Here is a 27300-nt window from a genome sequence, read left to right on the forward strand (position 1 = left end):
ATGCTGTGAATCAATCCACCTTTATTCGGGATCAGGTGTGCAGCTTCTGCTCAGGTTGGTCAAAATCGTGTGTTTGGTTCAAGCAATAATGATTGAAGTGCTTGTGGACTCACTCACTCACTCACTCACTCACTGACTCAACTCACTCACTCAACTCACTCACTGACTCACTCACTCACTGACTCACTCACTCACTGACTCAACTCACTCACTGACTCAACTCACTCACTGACTCAAGTCACTCACTCACTCAACTCACTCACTCACTCACTGACTCAACTCACTCACTCACTGACTCAACTCACTTACTCACTCACTCAACTCACTCACTGACTCAACTCACTCACTCACTCACTGACTCAACTCACTCACTGACTCAACTCACTCACTGACTCAACTCACTCACTCACTGACTCAACTCACTCACTCACTGACTCAACTCACTCACTCACTCACTCAACTCACTCAATCACTCACTGACAACTCACTCACCTCACTCACTCACTGACTCAACTCACTCACTCAACTCACGCACTGACAACTCACTCACTCACTGACTCAACTCACTCACTCACTGACTCAACTCACTGACTCAACTCACTCAACTCACTCAATCACTCACTGACAACTCACTCACCTCACTCACTCACTCACTGACTCAACTCACTCACTCAACTCACGCACTGACAACTCACTCACTTACTGACTCGACTCACTCACTGATCAACTCACTCACTGACTCAACTCACTCACTCAATGACTCAACTCACTCACTCACTCACTGACTCAACTCACTCACTCACTCATTCACTCCTTCACTTACCGACAGACACTGCTCTATCGATACGTTTACCAGACTAAAGCCCAGGTGAGTTACAAACGAGTTTGTTACCTGTTAAAAAGTCAGGAAAGTTAGAGGAATTCTTTTTAACAAAACACGAACGTAAGTACACGTGGTCATCATGGGGAGTGACCCATTTATTTTATATCAATAAATTATAAAATAACGGGGAATACAAATTAATTATTTTAATTATAAAAGGGGAAAATATCAATTAATTATTTTAATTATAAAAGGGGAAAATATCTTAATTATCTCAATTTCTACCTCAAATTGAGTTCGACGTCACATAATGTCGGATATGATTTTACATTGATCATTTCACAGGGCATCACAGGATTATTGGATTCGATGAAACCTGTTATAATGCAAATATACAATGTATTATACAAATGTACAATGCAAGAATACCTGATGCATGTATGCACGTCACGGGATGTTTTTACAGGTGTGAACTTGTGCATAACACATACACCGCCTAATGGGTGATTATGGCCTGCATGGTAATACGGTGGGGATGCACTTCTGGGGTTACTTCCGGGCTGCACGTGGAACATGACTTGCTTGAACTGACATCAGCTCCGTGTATTTAAAAAAGCGGCTGAAACAGGTGGCGCCTCGTCCGTGATCCCGGATCAATTTTTTTTTTCAATGTCCTCGAGAAGCCATTTTGCAATAAATGATTCCGCAACTTTTGCGAAGTATCTCGTCGGTGCTATTGGTCTCAATTCCTGCAAAGTCAGTGGTTGTGAATTTGAAATGGCGTCACTTCTACATACTCCCAACAATCCGGAAGTTTCTCTTGTTCAAATGATGCATTTAAAACATCAGTTAAAGGAAAACTTAATTCATAAGCAAATTCATGTTTTGCTCCCACAGGTAGATCTCCAGAAATGGTTTTTATAATTCAGGTTTACATAATGGATTATAGACCTGTTGGGGTTGGACACGAGGAGATCTTAACATGGAGGGCAGGTATGCAGGTAGTTTTGTTCGATCAATTCTGGGTAAATGATCTGCTCAAGCAATAAAATGTTCGTTGATTGTGTTACCTGTGTTTTTGTATTGTTGTGGATCATCAGAATCAACACCTGGTATCGATATAGAGGCTGGGGCCTGTGGACCTTGAATAAATGTTTAAATCTGCATATACAAACCTGCAGGGTTATCAGATTTTAGTTTGTGTACCTGGTATCATGATAACCTTTCTTACCTTGAGAAATATATCTTATGGTCTTATTTATTGGGTAACACCAAAGAGCTGTGTTACCTTGATGCCATGCATAGTCTTTGTTTTATGATGGACATAACTTCGGAAGTTATCCATTGTTTATCAGTCTCATGAAAACGGATAACTTGTGTTGGTAAATGCTGATCAAGTTGTTCTTTGACTATTTCACATAAAATATCACATTTTGTACCTGGATCGATTGATTTAAATACCTGCTCCCATGTGAATTGCGTTATCCATCTACCAAATCTCCGCAAACCACTGTCTTTAAGAGGACGTATTGTATTTTTCTTCCCACATTACTCTGCGGGGCCCAGTCTGAGGATATCCAAAGAACGCAATTGTGATCACTCATTCCCATGGGGGTAGAATCTGGATATTAGAATACAAATGGGGGTAATTTGGGACAATTTTATCCGGGATATTAATCCCTCCCGGAGGTTGTGCAACTACTTGTTTAAAACGGTCGTTTACAAGAAGAAGTGTAAAGTCCAGATCATTAAAATCCCGACTATTGAAACTCCAGCTCCTGGATATTGTATCAGTAACAAATCAATTGTTGAAATCAAATAATTTATACAGTTATCAGTGTTACCACCTGTAGGAGGGTAATACAACACACATATAATAAGACAAGGTACTTCTCGAGGTAACCTTGGTGGTCGCATGATAACCCATAACGCTTCGATGTTAATGTTACCAGGTGTATTTACCTGCAAAACACGTGGTTTCAAATGGTATCTTGCATAAAGTGCGACACCTGCACCAGGTGTTCCAACCCGAGGTTCAGAAAAAATATATAAAAACAATGGAGAGTAGACAGTTCTGCAGGTGTATTTTCCTCAAGTCAGGTGTCTGTGAGAGCTAATATATCGACCTTGAGATTCTGAGCTACAATGGGCACTTCATCAAATTTGTTATTGATGGATCTTATATTCGAGAGGAGCAAAGTATGAATGTTATAAGATCGTTCGTTGTATTTGATGCTTTTATTTTACACTCATCACTTTCAAAATGTCGAACTGTCCTGAGATCCATTACCTGAGATCGTCGGTGTCCTGGTCTCATGATCACCTGCATCTGCTTGTTTAAATGAGTCGTGTCAGACGTAACCGTAATGGGGACGAAACCCCCAAACTCAGGGGTACTAAAGACGTTCAATGAAGCACAACAAGCCAAGTCGACACTCCGTCTCCGCATACTAATTGAATTGGAGACAAACTTCAATCCGGGGAGAAATGTGATTTTTGAACGTTCCGTGTTTGGCAGGTGTAAGGAAGAAGAAGAAGAATCAATTGATTATTTTGTTTCGCGCCAAAGAGAGAAAAGAGCATCTTGTGAATATGGATTATTGAAGGAAGAGCTGAAGAGAGCCAAAATCGTTCTCGCCGTTGCCAATGAGAGTACACGGCGTCACCTCCTGAGGGAACGTGATTTACCTGTAAACGCGTCTATTGAGAGGTGTCGGGCGGAGAAGCTCATGGACAGGTGGATGAGAACAATGGAGCAGGAAAGGTCGTTGATCGACAGTGTTAATGTCACAGTGAGACAACCGTACAGCACGTGGACGGACAACCGTGACACATGTAAATACTGTGGTAATGCACACAGACGAGGAAGAGAACACCGTCCAACCTGTGGTAAAACATGCAGATCATATGGTAGAGCTAATCACTTTACCATGGTATATACGTTAAGCGCATGAGAAGGCCCACAGCAGGGCAGGTACACAGGGTGTAAAACACTGAACCTGATGAGGAAGACGATAACAGCAGCAATTTCATTTACACAAACGAGAGCATCGGTGCTGTGACGTAGAGAGGGGGAAATGGTTTGTCACGTCACAACTGCATAATAAGGTCACGTGACAACTGCGTATTTATTTACAGCAATGGCCGCTCGATTCGGGGGAAACATATGACGTCATGAGCCACAAAGTCAAGATAACACGTGCACCTGATGGCCGACTCTTACCTAGTGATACGAGACTGAAGTTGTATTCAGGCAAGCTGATGACGTCACTGGGACTTTTCAAAACAAGGTGTGTTATACGTGCACGAGCACACAAGGTTGAATATGAAATTGTGGAGGCCAATCAGAAACTCCTATTATCAGGCTCCACATGTGAGTGCTTGGGACTGATGCACTTCACTGTCCTTGCTGAACGGAACAAAATGGAGCATCATCTGACTAGGCCTTTGTCCAAACAACATCTGATAAGCAGGTACAACGATGTTTTCAATGGGACAATAGAGTCAGTTCCAGGAGAAGTACATTTTGAACTTGATGCCAGTATCCATCCAGTACAGTGCGCACAATCAATGTACCTGTTGCCATGAAATCCGCCGTGAAGACACAGCTGGACAGACATGAGGCAGATGGTCACATTGTCCCTGTGTCCGGACCGACAGACTGGATAAGTCACATGTTCATCGTGAAAAACCCTGAGAAAATGAGAATTTGCAGAGATCCAAAGTTTTTGAACCAATCACAGCGAAGATCTCACAACATCAGGCCAACACTCGAAAATGTCTTGGACAAACTACCAAAGGCTCGGGTATTCACATTTGTAGATGCGCACGGACACCTTTTTGCAATGTAAGCGAGATGAGGAAAGCAGTTACATGACAACATTCTTGATTACCTGGGGCAGGTAAAGGTGGTTCAAACTTCCTTTTGGAGTCTCCGTAGCACCAGAGGTGTACCAACTCAAGGTGTACCAACGCAAGCAGCATGAGCTATTGGTGGACTTGGTGGAGTAGAGCCTGTTGTAGATGACATCCCCATTGTTGGCTGTGGAGACACAGATGTTGAGGCAAACAGCGACCATGACGCAAAGTTACTGGTGTTGATGAACCGCTGCAGGTAGGTTAAACTAAGACTTGCCCTGAAGAAGCTGCAGTTCAAAGTGACAAAGGTCGTTTCCATGGACACATACTGTCTTCAAATGGCCTGGAAGCTGGTCCTGAAAAGGTGAGGGACATCCTGGAAATGTCACACCCAACAGATGTGAAGTACCGAAACACGATGCTTCCATGCAGGAAATAAAGCGCTTGGTTACCTCTGTACCTGTATTAAGGTACTATGACATCTCAAATCCAGTCACCATACAAGGTGACTCGAGCCTAAATGGACTTGGGGTCTATCTCATGCAAGAGGGACAACCAGGTGCATTTGCATCAAGGGCACCAACACTGATGGAACAAAACTATACACAGGTCGAAAAAGAATGTCTGATCATTGTGTTTACCTGTCACTGCTTCCACAACTACCTGTATGTCCAGGAGGTGATCACGGCAGAGACTGATCACAAGCCGCTCATTGCCTTTTTCAGCAATCCCCTCCTAAACGCACCTAAGCTCCAGGACATGCTGCTGACATTCCAGCACTACAGCGTCGGGGTTGGGTAAAAGCCCAGGCCTAAAATGTACATCAGCGACACGCTCAGCAGGGCAACAGCAGCGTTTACCCAGGTATAAACTGCCGTCCTGGTGTTTCGCAAGCAGATGATTCATCAATGTGTTCATCTTCGTCCCTCGGATGGGCGTAAAGCCGGACGTCCTGTGTGCTTGCATTCGTCGGTGAACGTTAAAGATTCCACGGTGTCCTTCACGAAGAGCAGGTAACCCACCTGGAGTGTCATGGGTAGATCTTGCCGTGAGGGCACCACCTGTTTGTTCACGGTTTTGGCTCCCGCCAGGTAACAGGTAAGTATTATTTGTTCATCACAGGACATGATGCGACACCTTCTCAGGATTCCGTCCTCACGTGATGACGCGACCTTTAACTCTGTGACATCACCATGCCCATTGTTGAATCGTGATTTTATCGCTCGATTGTTACGTCATCACAATAATCTCTTTAATGTTATTCGTTCGCACAGGTGACATCAAACTACCACCAGGTGTACATCTGACGTGTATAGAGAAATCTCCTCCGGTAAGTTTGTTGTGAAACGGACAGTTTTGTTTCATTTATTATTTGTGCAGAACCAAGAGCGACCAAGGTGATTGCAGATCTCAGTCATACGGAAGCTGAGAGAAAGAAAGTCTTTGGAAACTGTTGATCAGAAGTCACGTGACTTGGAATTCCTTCCATGAACTGCTGATGGAGGATGAAAAACCGTCTTGGTTCTTGTATAAAACAGAGGAAGAAGAGGCTGAAAATAAATGTTTTTTTTTTTCAAACACATCTGCTGCAGGTGGTTGTTGTTCTGCGACAGAACGCAGACCATCACTGGGTTCATCTCATCAATATAATCATAGCCCTTCGTGCAGCTATAGAGGATCATTCAGAATCCATAGGGAAAACGTTATTGATAGACCTGACCAAGGATATCGCCGTTCCTGTTTTAGTTTTATTCACGGTTCCTGAAGACGAATCCAGGTGATTATCCCAATGTGACTCGGCTTGTGGCTGTCGATCTCACCGTTCCAGTCACCTCTGTTAATGGTGAACGTGGTATTCTGAAGTACAATACAATAGACAGACAAAAGGAATCCCTTGAGAGTTGAGAATGTTGATTGGTTGATAACTTTGAACTCCGCAACCTTTCACTTTCAAGACTTTGACTATGAGACGGCCTTCCTCGAGTGGTGCTCCATGAAAGATAGACTGGCGTTTGACTTCATGATAAAGAAGTACGAGCCGTCTGAAGCTCTCTCAGTGACGGTGCAGGACCTTGAGGATCCGGAAGTGGATGTCTGACAAGAACACCCTCTCGATCTGAGCAAGGACTATGAAGGAAAAAGGGGTTCATCCTGTCAGTTTGGAGTTATTGACATTTTGTAATTTCCTAGCATGTGCTGAATTCCGCTTTATGTGTGGGTGCTGGAATTTAAAACTGAACACGACATTCATTTTGAAATGTGACATTACAGGTCGTATTATGATTACCTTTCTCAACAATCCTCTCCAAGAAGTTCTGTCGCTCAAGCTTTTGGGTCTCACCATCTGCCATGATCTTTCTTGGGAAAACCACATTTCCAAGCTGGCCTCCAAAGCCAGTCGCCGACTGGGCATCCTCCGTCGTGCGAAGTCCTTCCTAGGCACACCTGAGCTCCTCACCACATACAAGGCTTTCATCCGCAGCTCAATGGAATACTGTTCTCCCCTATGGGCTGGTGCTCCTGCCTCACACCTGGCTCGGCTTCACGCTGTTGAATCCAAAGCTTTCAGAATCATTGGAATCTCCCGCGATGAAGCTATCTCTGAGGGCCTTTCACTCACTCACCGCAGGCAGGTATGTGGTCTTTCTGTCTTCTACCGACTCCTCTCCGGCCTTGCTCCCCCAGCTCTCTCTGTGCTCTGTCCCCCAAATATTCCTACAGGTCGCACAAGATCTGCCAGCCACCCTCTGATGGTTAAACTGCCGAAATCTCGGCTCTCTGCTCACCTTCATGCCTCTTTTCTCCCGCCTCTGGAACAAACTCCCACACTCACTTCAATCACACTCCTCCCTCCACGTCTTCAAAACAGCTGTTCACCACCATCTCTTATCTTCCCCCATCCAAAACCTTGATCTTTTCTACCCCCACTAATTCACCCCAGATCCACCTTGTTTGAAATTCCAACTTCTTTCCTGGAAGTCTTGGCAGTGTCCATATGTTTTATACCTCTCCCACCCCCGCCCCCCTTCCCATGCCTCCCCCCCAAAGCCCTCTCCCTCCCACAGTTCTCTCGCTCTCTCCATGTCTCTCGGTCCCTGCTCTCAAATGTTGTGTTTGTGTCCTTCCCCCTCTCTCCCCATCTTGTCTACCGCTCCTGATGTTATTTGTTTTGTGTGTCTGTTTGTCTTTCTGTGTGATTAATGTTCGCTCTTTCACGAGCCTCGATCTTGTATACAAAAAAACAAACAAAAAAAAAAAACCTGTTTTATTGTTCATCGTGTTCCTTTATTTCGATACGGTTATGTTATATTTTGTTTGACTGTGACGCTCAAACGAATCTGAAGCCCGATTACTTTTACATAACTCAACACAAAACCTGTGATAAGTTGATGTTATTGAGATTACAAACAACATAAAATACAGACTTCCAATGTGGTCGAGTTTACCATGAAATAAATGTTGTTTTCTCCATTGTCTTTTATGTCTTTTCTTTTTTAATGACACTAATATATTTCATCAAAACTGCATAAATTTATTATTTTATTTTATGCCAATATGCAAAAATGAGTTTCGTTAAAAGTGTCTCAAATTGATTAAAAGGGGGTTCGCGAAGAGGTGGTGGGTTCTACGGACGGGATCCCATCTGCTCTCGGCATCCAAGGAGTGGTCCCACATGGACGGGATCCCCATTTTCTCTGGGGGTTTCAGAGATCCTAGGGCATCCATAGAGAGCTCCCATGTGGACGGGATCCCATCTAGTCCAGCGTCATCAGGGATCCATGGGCATCCACATAGAGGTCCCACATGGATGGGATCCACATTTCCTCTGGGGTCCTCAGAAATCCCGGGGCATCCACGAAGAGGTCCCATGTGGATGGGATCCCATCTATTCCAGGGTACTCAGAGATCCCGGGGCATCCACGAAGAGGTCCCACGTGGACGGGATCCCATCTAGTCCAGGGTACTCAGAAATCCCGGGGCATCCACGAAGAGGTCCCACGTGGATGGGATCCCATCTATTCCAGGGTACTCAGAGATCCCGGGGCATCCACGAAGAGGTCCCACGTGGACGGGATCCCATCTATTCCAGGGTACTCAGAGATCCCGGGGCATCCACGAAGAGGTCCCACGTGGACGGGATCCCATCTATTCCAAGGTACTCAGAGATCCTGGAACTTTTCTAGTTTTAGCCAAGTCTTTTTTTACCTCACACGTTCAAAGCAAAAAGCGGGATTATTCAATCAGTTCACTTTGTCTGTCTGTCAACAAACGTCACTTTATGATCAAGGAACAACTTAATTTCAATTGAATGTTTTATGTTCAACATGAATCGGCAGTTGAGCAGAACTTTGGCTTTGAATTTGTCCCGATCGCGCAATCGTAGAGAGGAGAGAGTTTTTTTTTTTACTGTCTAGCAGTCAAGGAAAACTTAAAATCATTCCAAACAGGAAACTTACTGTTTTCAAGGATGCCATGAAGGACACAAACAACAGGCACAAAAAAAACGAATGTAACCTGTTAAATATGGAGGGGTAAATTGTAAAAAAACGTTGCATCAACGGCGATAAAATTCTACATCTTTAAAATCTTTATTTTATTTCAATTGAATTATATATGTGAACACAAATAACACAAATAGCTGCTGAAAGTACAGTTCAGGTATGGCAGCACTTTGAGGTGGGCCTAAACATGTCGAATGAGTTAGGCCAGTTTATTATTATTTTTTGTATACTGAATCGAGGCTCGTGAAAGAGCTAACATTTACTTCACAAACAAAACCAACCAGACAAACAAAATATATAAAAAGAGGGAGTGGAAGACAAGATGGGGAGAGAAGGGGAAGCACACAAACACAACATTCGAGAGCAGGGAGACGTGCGGGAGGGAGAGGGCCTGGGGGGAGGAGGCGTAGGAAGGGTGGGGGGGGGGGTGGTGGGAGAAGTACAAAACACAAGGACACCAAGGACTTCCAGGACAGAAGTTGGTATTTCAAAAAAGTGGAATTGGGGTGAAATTAGCGGGGGTAGAAAAGATCAAGGTTTTGGATGGGGGAAGATAAAAGATGGTGGTGAACAGCTGTTTTAAAGACCTGGAGGGTGGAGTGCGATTGAAGAGAGTGTGGGAGATTGTTCCAGAGGCGGGAGAAAAGAGGAATGAAGGAGTGAAGGTGAGCAGCGAGTTGATTTTGGCAGTTTAACCATAAGAGGTTTTTTTTTTCTTTTTTTTCTTTTTTTTGTATACAAGATCGAGGCTCGTGAAAGAGCGAACATTAATCACACAGAAAGACAAACAGACACATAAAACAAATAACATCGGGAGCGGTAGACAAGATGGGGAGAGAGGGGGAAGGACACAAACACAACATTTAAGAGCAGGGACCGAGAGACATGGAGACATCGAGAGATCTGTGGGAGAGAGAGGGCTTTGGGGGGAGGCATGTGAAGGGGGGGGGGGGTGGGATAGGTATAAACATATGGACACTGCCAGGATTTCCAGGAAAGAAGTTGGAATTTCAAACAAGGTGGATCTGGGGTGAATTAGTGGGGGTAGAAAAGATCAAGGTTTTGGATGGGGGAAGATAAGAGATGGTGGTGAACAGCTGTTTTAAAGACCTGGAGGGAGGAGAGGGATTGAAGGGAGTGTGGGAGTTTGTTCCAGAGGCGGGAGAAAAGAGGAATGAAAGAGTGAAGGTGAGCAGGGAGCCGAGATTTCGGCAGTTTAACCATCAGAGGGTTGCTGGCAGATCTTGTGCGACCTGTCGGAATATTTGGGGGACAGAGCACAGAGAGAGCTGGGGGAGCAAGGCCGGAGAGGAGTCGGTAGAAGACAGAAAGACCACCTACCTGCCTGCGGTGAGTGAGTGAAAGGCCCTCAGAGATAGCTTCATCGCGGGAGATTCCAATGATTTTGAAAGCTTTGGATTCAACAGCGTGAAGCCGAGCCAGGTGTGAGGCAGGAGCACCAGCCCATAGGGGAGAACAGTATTCCATTGAGCTGCGGATGAAAGCCTTGTATGTGGTGAGGAGCTCAGGTGTGCCGAGGAAGGACTTCGCACGACGGAGGATGCCCAGTCGGCGACTGGCTTTGGAGGCCAGCTTGGAAATGTGGTTTTCCCAAGAAAGATCATGGCAGATAGTAAGACCCAAAAGCTTGAGCGACAGAACTTCTTGGAGAGGATTGTTGAGAAAGTAGATGGGAGGGTTGTCCAGTCGATCTTTTTGGAGAGACATAGTAAGAGAGTGAGATTTGTCAGGATTGAAAGACATGTTCCACTTGTTTGACCAGTCTGTGATTTTGTCCAGGTCTTCAGAGAGTGAGGAGGCTGCAGACTGCCATCTGAGGGAAGAGGAATGGAGCGGCAGAGAGTGGAGTCATCAGCAAAGAGATAGAGGGGATTTTCCAGAGAGTCGGAGAGATCATTGATAAAGACCAGAAAAAGCACAGGGCCCAGCACACTTCCTTGGGGAACTCCAGCCTGAACAGGAAGGGGAGATGAGAGAAATCCATTCAGGGCCACACGTTGACTATGACCAGAGAGGAAGTCCGCAAGCCATGCATGGAGATTTCCATGGATACCTTAGGAGGAGAGTTTGGTGAGCAGAGCTGGGTGCCAGACCGTATCAAAGGCCCGTGATATGTTAAGGGAGACAGCTCTGATTTCCTGTTTGGCATTGAGGACCTCCATCCATTGTTGAGACAGCAGAAGCAGCATGTCCAGAGTAGAGTGACCTGCTCTGAAACCAAATTGATGATCAGAGATCAAGCCATTGGAGAAGAGGAAATATTTCATATCCGAAGCAATGATGGATTCCATGACTTTGCTGATAATTGGGAGCAGGCTGATTGGTCTGTAGTTGCAAGGATCTGTTTTTGCACCTTTTTTGTGTAAAGCGGTAATGTTAGCTTGATTAGCTGATTTCTAGGATGCTGGCAGATGACCTTGAGCAAAAGATAGGGTGAAAAGAACAGAGAGAGGGTGAGATAGAGCGGCAGAGCAGGATTTTAGGACCTGTGGGCTGATGCCGTCTGGTCCAGTTGCAGAATCAGAGTCGAGGTTTGACAAAAACTCCTCCACCTTGTCAGGAGAGAAGGACACAGAGTCCAGGAGCAGTTGGGTTCGACTGGGAAAGGTAGGAACAGACAGAGATGGGTTTGGGACTAAGGATTTTGAGGTGAACACAGAGTTTAGGCATTCGGCTTTGTCACGTGCGATGTCAACTGTGTGGCCATTTGAGGTAAGGGAGGGGATGGAGGGGGAACAAACACCAGAAACGGATTTGACCAGACGCCACCAGGATTTGGAGGAAGGAGACAGGTTTGAGAGTTCATTCTTGAGTGAGGAGAGATAGTGCTTCCTGGCACTCCTGAGGGTAGACATACACTTGTTCCGAGCTTGGTGGAAGGAACTGAGATTGCCTTCAGTTGGATTAGCCTTCCAAGAGGCAAAGGCAAGTTGTTTCAGGGCAACTGCCTCACCACAAGATTCAGTGTACCATGGACGGGAGGAAGGGTAAGACATCTGAAGGCGAGATGGGATAAATCTGTGCATGAGAGAGATCAGTTTGCTTTGGAAGAATTCCCAGGAAAAATTTATGTCAGAGGCAGTGGAGATGGGAGACCAATCCAGACGATTGATGGCTGCTTGAAGACCGTCCCAGTCGGCCTGAGTGAAATGCCAGACTCGTAGACGCTGAGGAGGCTCTCTGAGAATGGCCAGAGAGATGTCCACTTTGACAAGCACATGATCAGAAGAACCGATTGGAGCAGAAGAAGAGCAGCAGACATTAGCAGGGAAGTTTGTCATAATCAAGTCTAGAAGAGAAGATACTCCATTGGCTGAGATCCGGGTCGGGAAATTGACAGATTGTGTCAATCCCAGTGAGTCACAGAAGTCCTTTGCTGAGGTGCCATGACTGGTGAGAGAGGAACCCACACTCAACCAGGTGGCATGATGACAGTTGAAGTCACCACATATGAGGAAGAGAGAGTTGGGATGAGTGGATAGAAGTTGGTCCATGTTGTCAGACAGTGAAATGTAGATGGAGTCATCATTGTTTGGGGGATGGTACAGAACACATATGAACAAAAGGTGGGAGCGGAGGGGAAGCCGTAACCAGAGGTACTCCTGCGGGTGAGGAGGAAAGAGGGCAGTGCAAGGAGAGTGAGGAAGAGAGTTTTTGACAAAGATAGCCACCCCACCACCAGGCCGAGGCTCAGGTCTATCATACCAGAGGAGGGAGTAACCAGGAAGAGATATTAAGGAATCAGAGACATCTTGAAGGAGGAAAGTCTCTGTTAAGCAGATCAAGTCTGGATTGTCAGAAGCAACCTGTATGGAGAGATCAGTCAGGTTTGAGCGAAGGCCCCGGATGTTTGAGGTCCATACCGTTAATGAAGAGAGAGGGGGAGCATCGGGTGCAGGACAGGGGAGGGGAGGAGTAGGGTAAGATGAAGGATGAGAGGGGGAGGTAGGGAGAGCAGTTGATAGTGTGTCAGATGTTGCAGAAGTGTTCCAAGAAAGGGAAGGATGAGGAGGATGAAAGGTTTGATGATGAAGGGATGAGGCACAGTGAGGGGTTGTTTGAGGGGGGCAGAGGAAAGTAGAAGGTTTGGGGGGGTGGAGGTATGAGATAGAAGGGAGACGAAGTGGGGAGGAGGCAGCTTGGAGGAGGAGGGGGGAGGAGGGAGAATTGGAGAGGAATGGTATGGGGGGAGATTTGAGTGGGAGGGATTGGGGGGGAGTTTTGAAGGGGAGGAGTGAGGGGGGAGTTTAGGAGGGGAGGGGCAAGGGGGGAGTTTTGGAGGGACGGGGCAAGGGGGAAGTTTAGAAGTGGAGGGGCAAGGGGGGAGTTTAGGAGTGTAGGGGCAAGGGGGGGATTTGGAGGGGAGGGGCAAGGGGGGAGTTTAGGAGGGGAAGGGCAAGGGGGGAGATCAGGAGTGGAGGGGCAAGGGGGGATTAGGAGGGGAGGGGCATGGGGGGAGTTTAGGAGGGGAAGGGCAAGGGGGGAGTTCAGGAGTGGAGGGGCAAGGGGGGAGTTTAAGAGTGGAGGGGCAAGGGGGGAGTTTAGGAGTGTAGGTGCAAGGGGGGGGATTTGGATGGGAGGGGCAAGAGGGGAGTTTAGAAAGTGGATGATTAATGAAAGACGAACATTGATAACAAATTGGGTTTGTTGTGATTTTCAAGTTAGCAATCCGATTCAGAACGATGGAGGAGGGATGGAATGAATGTGAATTTAGACCACTAGGGCATTGCCCGTACGTGGGTGCCCGTTCCTTGCCAAAAAAAAAAAAAACGCTACCCGTACGCTCTACCCCGCCCGTACGCCCGTACGCCCGTAAACAAAAAAAACAACGCTCTTCGCTTCCGCCCTTCGCTCTGACTGAATTGGGAGAAATAATGCGCATAAGAAATCGAGAAATTATTATTTTCTCCGGAAGAAATCGAATTACAAACCGTAATGGCGCATGCGCTCAGCTCCGCTCGCTCTCACATCGGCCACGCCTACGCAACAAAGCGTTCTGTGATTGGCTGCCGGAAGTGAAGTCTTCACTGTCCGGAAGGTCGCAAATCGCAGTTACGAAGAATCGCAAATTAGTTTTAAAACATAGTTTAACGGCAACATAGTTTTCCAACGTGAAATAAATGAATACGCTCTCAAATGTGCCGTCCGAGGCAGAGTCTGTTCGCCACGTTCGGCACACGTGATAGCTCGCTGCTCTCTGATTGGTTGAAGCGTTTTTTGGACATAGCTCGGTAAGTACTTCTCCGATTAATTTAAAACCTTGAAAAGGCACATCCTCGGGTCCCCAGCAATATACCTGGCAAGTTTCAAGTATATCGGACCGGTAGTTGTCGAGAAACAGCGGTCGCATACAAACACACAGACATACACACATACACACACACACACAGAGATTGCTGGAATTATAGATAGATGTAGTGAGGGAGACGTATAAGATATTGAATTTCTTTTTTTTGAAGTGGAATGAGTTGGAGAGGAAATTGAGAAAAGCCTTTTAAATAGGAAGAAAAACAGCGTGTTGTAATATACCACTGAATAAAACACAGAAGGGGAAAGGTTAAACATATTTAAATAATATTTAAACAGAACTGTGAACAATCTTATATGCACAAAAATACCAACGGGGGGAGAGCCGAGAGGGACCACCACGAGTCACGTGAACAGGGAAAATGGTGGATGGCAAGGAGATAATGGGGGCGGGGCGAACAGCACACCTGGACAGAAAATACAGGATGAGACAACAGTGCACGTGGAGAAAATAAAATAAATGTTTTTGTTTTTTTTGTTTTTTTTGGGGGGGGGGTGGGGATTTAGAACGTTAGACAGAGTATTATGTTTGGGGTAGAAGGGAAAAAACCAAGAGCCAAGCAAAACACGCTTAAGTTAACAAAACACCAACGGGGGTACAACCACAAGGCCACACACGAGGAGCAGAACACGATTAATTAATTACGAGTTACAGGAAATTCAAACCAAAACTAACTATAATCAAACAATAACGCATGGACGATAAAATAACGAGTTGAAATTTGACAATCTATCTGGGGAAATGGGGGAGAAACACGGGGTCAAAGAACAAACGAACGAATAAGAATGAATAAACGAATGAGCACAGAGAAGGTAATGTCTTCTTTTTTCTTTTTTTTGAGTTGAGATTTACATAAGGAAGTAGGCTTTGGGGTGGAAAGACTGGGAAAACAGAGAACGAAAGTTATTGGATCACAAACGACAGACCGCTGAGAGAAAAACAAAGCCTCAAGGTTGTACAGTGTACACTGTACAAGGCCTCAAGACGACACGAATTAACACGATTTTCAATACAGGTATGAAAGATTTGCACCGAAAATCTATGTTGGGACAATATACGTACATACACCATAAAATAAATACAGTTTTAACGAAAATACAAAATGGGCACAATTACTTAACTTCGATTTTGATGGAGAGCGTGTGGAGCTGCGAAAAAACGAACCCTCGCCAGCAAGACCGGAAACGGATATGAGTTGCACGCATATCTTGTGCGACCTGCAGGAATATTTGCAGGACAGAGCCCAGAGAGAGCTGGGGGGGGACGTGGGGGGGGAAAGGCCAGAGAGGAGTCTGTAGAAGACGGAAAGACCACCAACCTGCCTGCGGTGAGTGAGTGAAAGGCCCTTGGAGTTAGCTTCATCGCGGGAGATTCATCACGGTCTATACAAATTAAAGATTTTTCGCCTGCACCACTGAAAGTAGCAGACTCGACAATTCTGCTCTGGGGAGTATGATCCTCTGTAAATTAAAATATCAATCTTATTTTTTACTGCACAAACACACCAATGACAAGAAGTACGTTTTTGTTTCAAATGTGTAAGCAATTCCCCAAAAAAAATAGGCATGAAGATGTGAAAATAAATCTTTTTAAATGCCCCTACCTCCCCCCCCCCCCCCCCAATTTAATTCTACAGCTGCATGAAGAAGTAAATGTATTGCCCTGTGGCTGGCTCTCAGTTCACACCGAGAGTACGCCACGGATGGAAACGAGCGTTAATGTGGCGGTCACTTCAATCAATGGTGGATGATACTCGAGCAGGAAGAAGAAGAATACTGACTCCACCTGTACGGGCCCCACGCAGGCGTCTTCACCCTGCAAACAGTAACTCAAACCGAGGCAGATTTTATGTACAAAAATAACACGGCTTTATTGCCAGACCCCGTGAACAAGAACGCGACAATAAAGCTAAATCCCCGAGTGAGCACTCCTACACACAGACTTGCACACGGTCGAGGGAAGATATAAAGTAACAGAAACCGTTGTGTTCTGTGGTGTGGCTTAGCTCTGTCTGGCAGTGTCAGGGATTGTCTGGCTTGAGCGCCGTTGTCCGACGTGGCTCCGGTTGGTGGGAAGAAAGGCCTCGATGCACTCCCGTTCACCAGGCCTCGACAAGGCCTCTCGCGCAAAGCGAGCGAGTGGGCGTGCAACTTGCTTCCTCAGCCATGCAATGTCCCCCCAATTTGGCACGAAGCTGCGATGCACCCAACGTTCGGGTCAGAAAGGAGAGAAGGTCAAGGCAAAGGAAGGCGTGAAGGCAAGAGGTCGGGACAGAAGAATTGTGAGGGCAAGAACGAGCGAGGTCCAGGCACCAATGTCTATCTCAATGAGCAGGGACGAGAGAGAGAGAATGTCGGTCTCTTCTGCTTTTTGTCAATCCTTCTTGATGTCATCTCTCTCTCTCTCTGCCAATCCCTCTCGGCCACATTACAGGCTCAACCCTCCACCAATGGCCGCGTCACTTCTCTCTCATGCCATTCGTTCAAGGGCCAATCAATCTGTTCAATGATTCAATGTTCAATGGCCCCTGCTCTTGCTTCACCACTCAGCGAGCTGCTTCTTGCTTTTGCCCTGACCAATTGCTTCCCTTCGGGGCATGTCCATTGCCTGCCTGCTCGATGTGTGTTGCCATGCCGGTTGGTGATGTGGCTGGCCTTGGCTGCATCAGCCATGCCCCAAACTGGCTTTCGGTGAGTTTTATAATAAGGGGGGAATTAATTAATGTGTGCGCTAATGGGGATGGATTCCTAGCCAGCGTCTAAGTGCGTTGCCATACTGGACACATGGATGCTCACAGGTTTGACATACTGGTGAATTAGCATAAAACCTATTCTATCTAACACAAAGCCATCCTCGTATGATCACAAATATACACTTAATCGTCACAAGAAACTCATTTTGCAATAAATGTTCGTTTCCCATAAATCGTACACTTTCAAAAATCCAATCTCACCCCTCCCCTCCAAATCTTCCCCATAACCTCTCCCCTCCAAATCTTCCCCATCACCCCTCCCCTCCAAATCTTCCCCATCACCCATCCCTTTCAAATCTCCCCCCTTGCCCCCTCCCTCCTAAACTACCCCCTCACCCCTCCCCGCCAAGACGCCCCCTCACCCCTCCCCTCCTAGACTCCTGCCTCACCCCTCCCCTCCAAATCTCCCCCATATCCCATCCCTTTCAAATCCCTCCCCTTGTCCCTTCCCTCCCAAACTCCCCCCTCACCCCTCCCCTTCAAATCTCCCCACCCTCATTGCTTCTCAATTTCCCCCCCCTCACTCCCCCTCCTCAAAGCGTCCTCCCCGCTTCTTCCCCCTTCAAACTCTCACCTCCATCTCCCCCAACCTTCTGCCTCGCTCTTCCCCCTCCTCAAATAACACCTCATTGTGGCTCACCCAATCACCATCAAACCTTTTGTCCACCCCATCCTTCCCTTTCTCCGAGCTATTCTGAAATCTCTGACACACCTTCAACAGCTCTCCCTATCTCTTCCACCTCTTCCACATCTTACCCTACCCCTCCTCCCCCCTGTTCTGTATCTGATGCTCCCCCTTCCTCTTCATTAACGGTATGGACCTCAAACATCCGGGGCCTTCGTTCAAACTTAACTGATCTCTCCATACAGGTTGCTTCTGTCAAACCAGACGTGATCTGCTTAACAGAAACTTTCCTCCTTTGTGATGTCTCTGATTCCATAGTATCTCTCCCGGGCTACTCCCTCCTCCGGTATGATAGACCTGAGCCTCGTCCTGGAGGCGGGGTTGCTATCTTTATCAAAAACTCTCTTCCTCACTCGCCCTGCACTGCACTCTCTCCACCTCACCCCCAGGAATACCTCTGGCTACGGCTTCCCCTTCGCTCCCACCTCTTGTTCATATGTGTGTTGTACCGTCCACCAAACAGTGATGACTCCATCTACATCTCGCTGTCTGATGATATGGACCAACTTCTATCTACTCATCCCAACTCTCTCTTCCTCATATGTGGTGATTTCAATTGTCACCATGCCAGTTGGCTGGGTGTGGGTACCTCTCTCACCAGCCATGGCTCTTCAGCAAAGGACTTCTGCGACTCACTGGGACTGACACAATCTGTCAATTTCCCGACCCGGATCTCAGTCAACGGAACATCTTCTCTTCTGGACTTGGTTATGACTAACTTCCCTGAAAATGTCTGCTGCTCTTCTTCTGCTCCGATCGGATCATCTGATCATGTCCTTGTTAAAGTGGACATCTCTCTGACCATCCTCAGGGAGCCTGCTCAGCGTCGACGAGTCTGGCATTTCACTCAGGCCAACTGGCACGGTCTTCAAGCAGCCATCAATCATCTGGACTGGTCTCCCATCTCTACCACCTCTGACATCAACTCATCCTGGGAATTCTTCCAAAGTAAATTGCTCTCTCTCATGCACAGATTTATCCCATCTCGTCTTCAGTTGTCATACCCTTCCTCCCGTCCATGGTACACGGAATCTTGTGGTGAGGCTGTTGCCCAGAAACAACTTGCCTTCGTCTCCTGGAAAGCAAATCCAACGGAAGGAAATCTCATTTCATTTCACAAAGCCCGAAACAAGTGTGTGTCCACCCTCAGGAGAGCCAGGAAACAATATCTCTCCGTTCTCAAGACCGAACTCTCTTATCTGTCTCCCTCTTCCAAATCCTGGTGGCGTCTGGTCAAATCTGTCTCTGGTGTTTGTTCCCCCTCCATCCCCTCCCTTACCTCAAACGGCTACACAGCTGACTCCGCACGTGAAAAAGCTGAATGCCTCAACTCTGTGTTTGCCTCTAAATCTTGTGTCCCAAACCCATCCCTCTCTGTACCCACCATACCCAGTCGTACCCTGCTGCTCCTGGACTCCGTGTCCTTTCCTCCTGTCAAGATGGAAAAGTTTCTGTCAACCCTCGACTCTGATTCTGCAACTGGACCCGACGGCATCAGCCCACGGGTCCTAAAATCCTGCTCTGCTGCTCTATCTCACCCTCTCTCTGTTCTCTTCACCCTCTCTTTTGCTCAAGGTCAACTGCCATCTGCTTGGAAATCAGCAAACATCACCGCTTTGCACAAAAAAGGTGCAAAAACAGATCCTAGCAACTACAGACCAATCAGCCTTCTCCCAATTATCAGCAAAGTCATGGAATCCATCATTGCTTCAGATATGAAATCTTTCCTCTTCTCCAATGGCTTGATCTCTGATCATCAATTTGGTTTCAGACCAGGTCACTCTACTCTGGACATGCTGCTTCTGCTGTCTCAACAATGGATGGAGGTCCTCAATGCCAAACAGGAAATTAGAGCTGTCTCCCTCGACATATCACGTGCCTTCGACACGGTCTGGCACCCCGCTCTGCTCACCAAACTCTCCTCCTTTGGTATCCATGGAAATCTCCACGCATGGCTGGCGGACTTCCTCTCTAGTCGTCGTCAACGTGTGGCCCTGAATGGGTTTCTCTCATCTCCTCTTCCTGTTCAGGCTGGAGTTCCCCAAGGCAGTGTTCTGGGCCCCGTGCTTTTTCTGGTCTTCATCAATGATCTCTCTGACCCTCTCGAAAATCCTCTCTATCTCTTTGCTGATGACTCCACTCTCTGCCGCTCCATTCCTCTTCCCTCAGATCGGCAGTCTGCTGCCTCCTCACTCTCTGAAGACCTGGACAAAATCACAGACTGGTCAAACAAGTGGAACATGTCTTTCAATCCTGACAAATCTCACACTCTTACTATGTCTCTCCGAAAAGATCGACTGGACAACCCTCCCATCTACTTTCTCAACAATCCTCTCCAAGAAGTTCTGTCGCTCAAGATTTTGGGTCTCACTATCTGCCATGATCTTTCTTGGGAAAACCACATTTCCAAGCTGGCCTCCAAAGCCAGTCGCCGACTGGGCATCCTCCGTCGTGCGAAGTCCTTCCTCGGCACACCTGAGCTCCTCACAACATACAAGGCTTTCATCCGCAGCTCAATGGAATACTGTTCTCCCCTATGGGCCGGTGCTCCTGCCTCACACCTAGCTCGGCTTCACGCTGTTGAAAACAAAGCTTTCAGAATTATTGGAATCTCCCGCGATGAAGCTATCTCTGAGGGCCTTTCACTCACTCACCGCAGGCAGGTAGGTGGTCTTTCTGTCTTCTACCGACTCCTCTCCGGCCTTGCACCCCCAGCTCTCTCTGTGCTCTGTCCCCCAAATATTCCTACAGGTCGCACAAGATCTGCCAGCAACCCTCTGATGGTTAAACTGCCGAAATCTCGGCTCTCTGCTCACCTTCACTCTTTCATTCCTCTTTTCTCCTGCCTCTGGAACAAACTCCCTCACTCCCTTCAATCCCACTCCTCCCTCCAGGTCTTTAAAACAGCTGTTCACCAACATCTCTTATCTTCCCCCATCCAAAACCTTGATCTTTTCTACCCCCGCTAATTCACCCCAGATCCACCTTGTTTGAAATTCCAACTTCTTTCCTGGAAGTCCTGGCAGTGTCCATATGTTTTATACCTCTCCCAACGCCCCCTTCCCATGCCCCCCCCCCCCAAAGCCCTCGCCCTCTCTCAGATCTCTCGATGTCTCCATGTCTCTCGGTCCCTGCTCTCAAATGTTGTGTTTGTGTCCTTCCCCCTCTCTCCCCATCTTGTCTACCGCTCCCGATGTTATATGTTTTATGTGTCGGTTTGTCTTTCTGTGTGATTAATGTTCGCTCTTTCACGAGCCTCGATCTTGTATACAAAAAAAACAAACAAAAAAAAAATCCAAAAAAACCGCCTCGACAGAACTTATTACAGGTGACGTTCCCTATCACAACAATTGAAGCACCTACCGATGCAGATCTACCTGGATCTATTTTTCCCCCTACCCCAACATTCATAAAAGTATTTTATTTACCAGATAAGAGCGCCCCTCTAAATGAACCTTTTGAGAGTATTTATTGGTTCCTTTTCCAGAGCATTCCTTGGTTTCTCCAAAGAGCACAAGGGTAGACCAGCATGCACATGAGATTTTTATGCCTCTGTTGACGAAGTTGCCGTCCACATTATGTTTTTAGGTTGTCCATCCGTCCATCCACATTATGTTTTCAGGTTGTCCGTCCGGCTGCCAGTCCGCCCATCCGTCCATCAGTGATAGGTTTTTGTTTCTGCGATAACTTGAGAACGGCTGAAGGGATCTTTGTCAAACTTAGTGCAGGTATGTATAATGAGGTAATGAAATGATTAGATTTTGGGGTCACGAGGTCAAAGGCTAATGGTCAGAAGTCATGTTAGGTAATAATCCTGTTGTCGCAATAACTTGTGAACCAGTGATGGGGTTCTGACGAAATTTGGTACACTTATGTAGAACGATGTAAATATGAAGTGTTTAGATTTTGTGGTCAAGAGGACAAAGTCTGTAATATGTCTATAACTTGAGAAAGGCAGAAGTGATCTAATTCAAACTTGGTACAGGTATGTATAATGATGTAAAGATAAACGGATTAAATTTGGAGGTCAAGAGGTCAAAGGTCAAAGTCTGTAATAGGGCTATAACTTGAGCACGGCTAAAGTAATCTAATTCAAACTTGGTACAGATATGTATAATGATGAACAGATTAACTCATTAGATTTTGGGGTCCTGAGGTCAAAGGACAGATTTCATGTCAGGTAAAAATGTGATTACTTGTGAACAGCTGAAGGGATTATAAATTTTAACTTGCTTCAGGTACGTATAATGATGTAAACATGAACTGATTATATTTTGGGGTCAAGAGGTAAAATGTCAGAGGTCATGTCAGGTAAAAATGTGATAACTTGAGAACAGCTGAATGGATTAAAAGCAAACTTGGTCCAAGTATTCTAATTATGTAATAATGTGGGCAGAGGCATATCAGTCGACATTGTGACGTCGAAGAGTGTTGTTCTAGTTTTGAATGTTCCTTCTTTTCTATAGTTTGCCACATAGCACATGCCCTATAAAGTGGCCTTTTTTATGGCCATGGCATTTTTCCCAATTAAATTAATAGATCGCTAGATCTCAACTTTTTAGCATTCGAAACGTCGCCGAATTATTTTTTGATAAGTTTCACCAACTTAATAGGATTATTATGACACAACGGTTGGGGCCCATCGGAGGCCGATACTATCACCAATAATTTGACGTGGGGATCTTCAAGGGAAGGGGGAGCCCTGCGCTTGTCTCCGGAGGGGGGATCGAGGAATACATCTACTCGGAATAGGACGAGCTGATGAGTAATGAACACACCCCAGAACTTTCATTGCTGTGTTCATTAGCAACTTTTTAGTTCTTTCCAAATCGAAGATTTTTCAACTATTTTGGTTGATCTTGTGCGTTATTGTGAAAGAAATGAAGAAATGATTTGATTTTGGTGAAGATCTGGATTCGGATCTGGATCTGAGCATTTTAAAGAGATTCTTCACCATTGAGAGATCGGACAAAAAAACCGATATATAGCACGAGATGTGAGAAACTTGTGGACGGATTATAACAAAACTTGGTTCATGAGTTGGAGAAGAGACAAGAACAACCGATTCGGTTTTGGTTCAAGTGGAATCCAGATCTGAGCTATTCGGGTCCGATCTAACAAAGCAGAAACCGTTCATCTGGTGCAGGTGTGCTCTCCACCGAGTGCTGTTCTCGTTGAGCCACGTTTTGCTTTTCATCACCGTTTGGGTAGTCTGGTTGCATCATCATCGCTCGGGAAGTTTGGTTGCATCAGCATCCTCAGGTAGTTTGGTTGCATCATCATCGCTCGGGAAGTTTGGTTGCATCAGCATCCTCAGGTAGTTTGGTTGCATCAGCATCCTCGGGTAGTTTGGTTGCATCATCATCGCTCGGGACGTTTGGTTGCATCAGCATCCTCAGGTAGTTTGGTTGCATCATCATCACTCGGGAAGTTTGGTTGCATCAGCATCCTCGGGTAGTTTGGTTGCATCATCATCGCTCGGGTAGTTTGGTTGCATCATCATCCTCAGGGCAGGAGTTCTAATTTTAAAAACCGCAACGTTGCACCAAACTCACGGGTTATTCCATTTACTAATGAACCTTCTTTTGTTATTGTACAACATATTATAATGTGCATTTGATAAACAATATTGATATGTATTTACAATAGGAATTATAGAATTTTAATGTGATTATTGTTGCATTTGTATACATTCAATGCGTTATTCATTATGAACAGTGGTGTGCCTTTTGTTGAAATTCTACAAATACTGTTTATTCTTCGTACCAGGAGAGAGTCGATCGACTCCTGACGAACTCTTCCTATGTAAACGTGCGGCTCCGAAGTAACATGGCAGCGTGTGCAAAGCGACTGAGAAACAGGTGTAGTGGCGGCTTCCATGTTACAGATTCGGTGCGCACTCTTCACACATAAACGTGCAAGTGAAAAAGACGTGTGGTGGCCGCTTCCGTTTTGCAGAATTCAACCATTTTTCAAAATGGACGCCATGTACTGTTTAGATTTGAATGATTTGCGTGTGATTTGATTCAACGGATGTTTATATGAATCGTTAAAAATAAAATAAAAAGCCTTCAATTTCTGATATTTTGCCTTTTCATTTGGGCCTCCCAATTGAAGCCCCGCCCGGGTACCGTTTCTGGTATATTAAGTTTCCATTTACAGTGGCAGGGGATTCAGTCAGAGCGGGCAATCAAGTTCCTGTTACCTTTCACAACCACATACCTGTGTGAGTCAGGGTTTTCACTTGTGACTGGCACAAAATCAAAGACCAGGAATAAACTGAAAGCAACTTTGAATGGTACTCTGCTGGTCGGCCTCTCACCCATCCCACCTCGGATTGATCTGATTGGTTCTCAGAAGCAAACCCAAGTATCCCACTGACGTAAATAGCACTCCATATTTTAGGATTAAATGTCTAAAATAAAGAACCCCTACCTGTCTAAAAATCTAAAATAAAGAAAGCTATTATTATTATTTGTCCCCTACCTGTGTGCACCGGAGGGGACCAGAGGTTTGCACGCCGTCCCTCCGTCTGTCAGTCTGTCAGTCCGTCACGCAAAGAACAGTTTTCCGGACTTTCTTTCTAAACGCTTAATGCTAATGATTTCAAACTTGGTACATGGTTTCCTCATGATAAGGTACAGATCAAGTTCGAACTTCACGACGTTTCGATCATTTTTGACAACGTTATGGCACTTTGAACTTTGGTAATTTCCCCAACAGTCTTCCGGACTATAATTTGGAGTGCGGTAAGTCAAAGCTGTTAATATTCCTTGTGTACAATTCCTGTTAATATTCCTTGTGTACAATATGCTGTAATCGTGGACTGGTCTTTAAAATGCTTTCCGAGAATAAGCATCAAGTCAAAAACGTTTTCACTGAATTTTGTTCCCATTAACACAATTCTTCATATCAGGCAAGAATACATTGAATTCACATCGTTTACCAATAAATCAACAATACATCGAGGGAGGTTGGAATGTCACTTTACCATATGCTTCTGTGCGTATAATCTGCGTGAATACTTCTTTAAATATGTATCTGATACTCCGCCCACTTAGCAGTATATACAGTACGCGTCAGAAGTAACCTAGCTTCCACGGTCCGCGGATAACCCGGTCAGGATAACGCGGTCAGGATAACGCGGTCAGGATAACCCGGTCAGGATAACCCGGTCAGAATAACCCGGTCAGGATAACCCGGTCAGGATAACCCGGGCAGAATAACCCGGTCAGGATAACCCGGTCAGAATAACCCGGTCAGGATAACCCGGTCAGGATAACCCGGTCAGGATAACCCGGTCAGGATAACCTGGTCAAAATAACCCGGTCAGGATAACCCGGTCAGAATAACCCGGTCAGGATAACCCTGTCAGGATAACCCGGGCAGAATAACCCGGTCAGGATAACCCGGTCAGGATAACCCGGGCAGAATAACCCGGTCAGGATAACCCGGTCAGGATAACCCGGTCAAAATAACCCGGTCAGGATAACCCTGTCAGGATAACCCGGTCAGAATAACCCGGTCAGGATAACCCAGTCAGGATAACCCGGTCAGGATAACCCGTTCAGGATAACCCGGTCAGGATAATCCGGTCAGGATAAGCCGGTCTCACATCATCCGCGCCCGCATTCAACCGTGCATAAATTTGCATATTTAATGAGGTTCGTCTGTCACACTTTGGTTTCCGTGCGATAACTCCACCAAATATTGGCTGATTTCAACAAAATTTTGTACACACGTGTCTCGGCATAACTCAGATCAAGTTTGAAAACCAGCATGAACCGTGCATAAATTTGCATACTTTTTGAGATCCGTCTGTTCAGTGTGCCGTCCGCAGGTGGGGGTCAATTAGAAAATTTTCTCATCCTGTATATACCGTGCTGGCCATGACACCTTTGTTATGCAGGAAAGAAGATTATTAATTTCCCCAACAGTTTTCCGGACGACAGACTGCCGGTAGGGGACATGTATTGCAGCGCAACACTCAGAATGCTTGTTCATGTTATTATTTTGTGATTTATTCGTGGTTTATAATGGGGTTTTTCAGCGTTTGTTCTACCTGAGCTCTCAAGGTGTTTGTACCTGATGTCCGTGACCTTCAACATCTTAAGTGATCATGAACTTGAAGTGTTGTACTGAGCTCCAATATCAGTTGCCAGGTACACTCACCTGCTTTCCGCAGGGATACATCGAGAACCAGCTTTCCGCAGGTAAAGAAGAGGTCACGCCAGTAGGTGTATGACACCGTCGGGTGGGGGCGGGTACGGGGTTACCGTGCAGGGGTTTGGTGTAGATCAGGTGTTGACTGAGTGCATTGCTGTGACATTGATGACCAATGACCTGTGCAGGTTAATGTGCATTTGTTCTGTAATTTGTTCAGGATGCCGGCGATAGCTCACCTTCTCTTCACGAAGGACACAGCGGGATCTTCAACGTTCACCAACTGACGTCGGCAGACGGGATCCCCGTTTAACGTCAATCCGAGTGACGGTACGCGCATTGATGGATAACCTTACCTGTGAAACACGTGGAGGAGAGTTTGTTAGTGACGTCACTATACCGATAATTAAATGGTGATTTTATCGCTGTGTTTTGATTGGATCGAAGAGATTTCCACGAAGATTAAAAGATTAAAACCTCCGTGTGAAACAATGAGAACCTGACGTTTCGGGTGTGAACCCTTCATCGGACCAAACGAGACAGTAACACTCAAAAGTTCACCTGGCCATGTTTCCAACGGTGTGATGAGCGACACCTGATGAGCGTTCTGTTAATTCCATCCATGGATCCACATTCCACCTGTGATCCGATCCAAACCCACGCTCACCTTCACTATTAACGTTCGTGCTCCATTCCAGGTAAACAAAGGGTTTCATCGACCTGGAGGGACTTTCTTCACTCAAACATCCCATTCAAACACACATTTGAAGAAGAAGAATCTGTATTTTTAATCGGGAGGAGAGTGAAGAGTTCATGTTAAAGTTCATTTCACATTAAATAAGATAAACAATGAACTTATTAAATTATATAAACTTTATTATAATATAAACATTAATCAGTAATCACATCGACTTGAACAGGTGAATGATTTGATTGATTTGAACCCAAAATAATCAGATCAGTTCGTGATGAAAGTTTATTTCACTAAATGTACAAAATGAACGGAACCACCATCATCCCATACCCCAATAGCGGGTTTAACGGGGTCCATGAAGTTCCCACTGAACACGTGCAGGACCCGCGAGACCCGAAACACGTCAACTCTCCCGCCTCGCAATCCAAGAAGAACCCAAACTGTTCATGATCCCCCGGCACGGACAGGTCGGTATATTGTTTGTTGTGATGTGC

At 46.0% G+C, this 27300-nt stretch overlaps 1 protein-coding gene and 1 long non-coding RNA gene across 2 annotated transcripts in view; both read left to right on the top strand.

The window, feature by feature from the left end:
• The window catches only part of LOC144889873 (uncharacterized), a 29088-nt gene extending 27199 nt beyond the window's left edge, over positions 1-1889 (top strand). Inside the window, exon 2 of the long non-coding RNA XR_013622130.1 lies at positions 1290-1889. This is a non-coding gene — a long non-coding RNA (uncharacterized LOC144889873). The remainder of the gene's footprint in view (positions 1-1289) is intronic.
• Positions 1-27300, top strand: part of LOC137418011 (E3 ubiquitin/ISG15 ligase TRIM25) — a 239932-nt gene that overhangs the window by 196607 nt on the left and 16025 nt on the right. The window lies entirely within an intron of this gene.

The sequence above is a fragment of the Myxine glutinosa genome, chromosome 1 (genome assembly GCF_964187855.1).
Source record: "Myxine glutinosa chromosome 1, kmMyxGlut1.1, whole genome shotgun sequence".
NCBI classification, from domain to species: Eukaryota; Metazoa; Chordata; class Myxini; order Myxiniformes; family Myxinidae; genus Myxine; species Myxine glutinosa.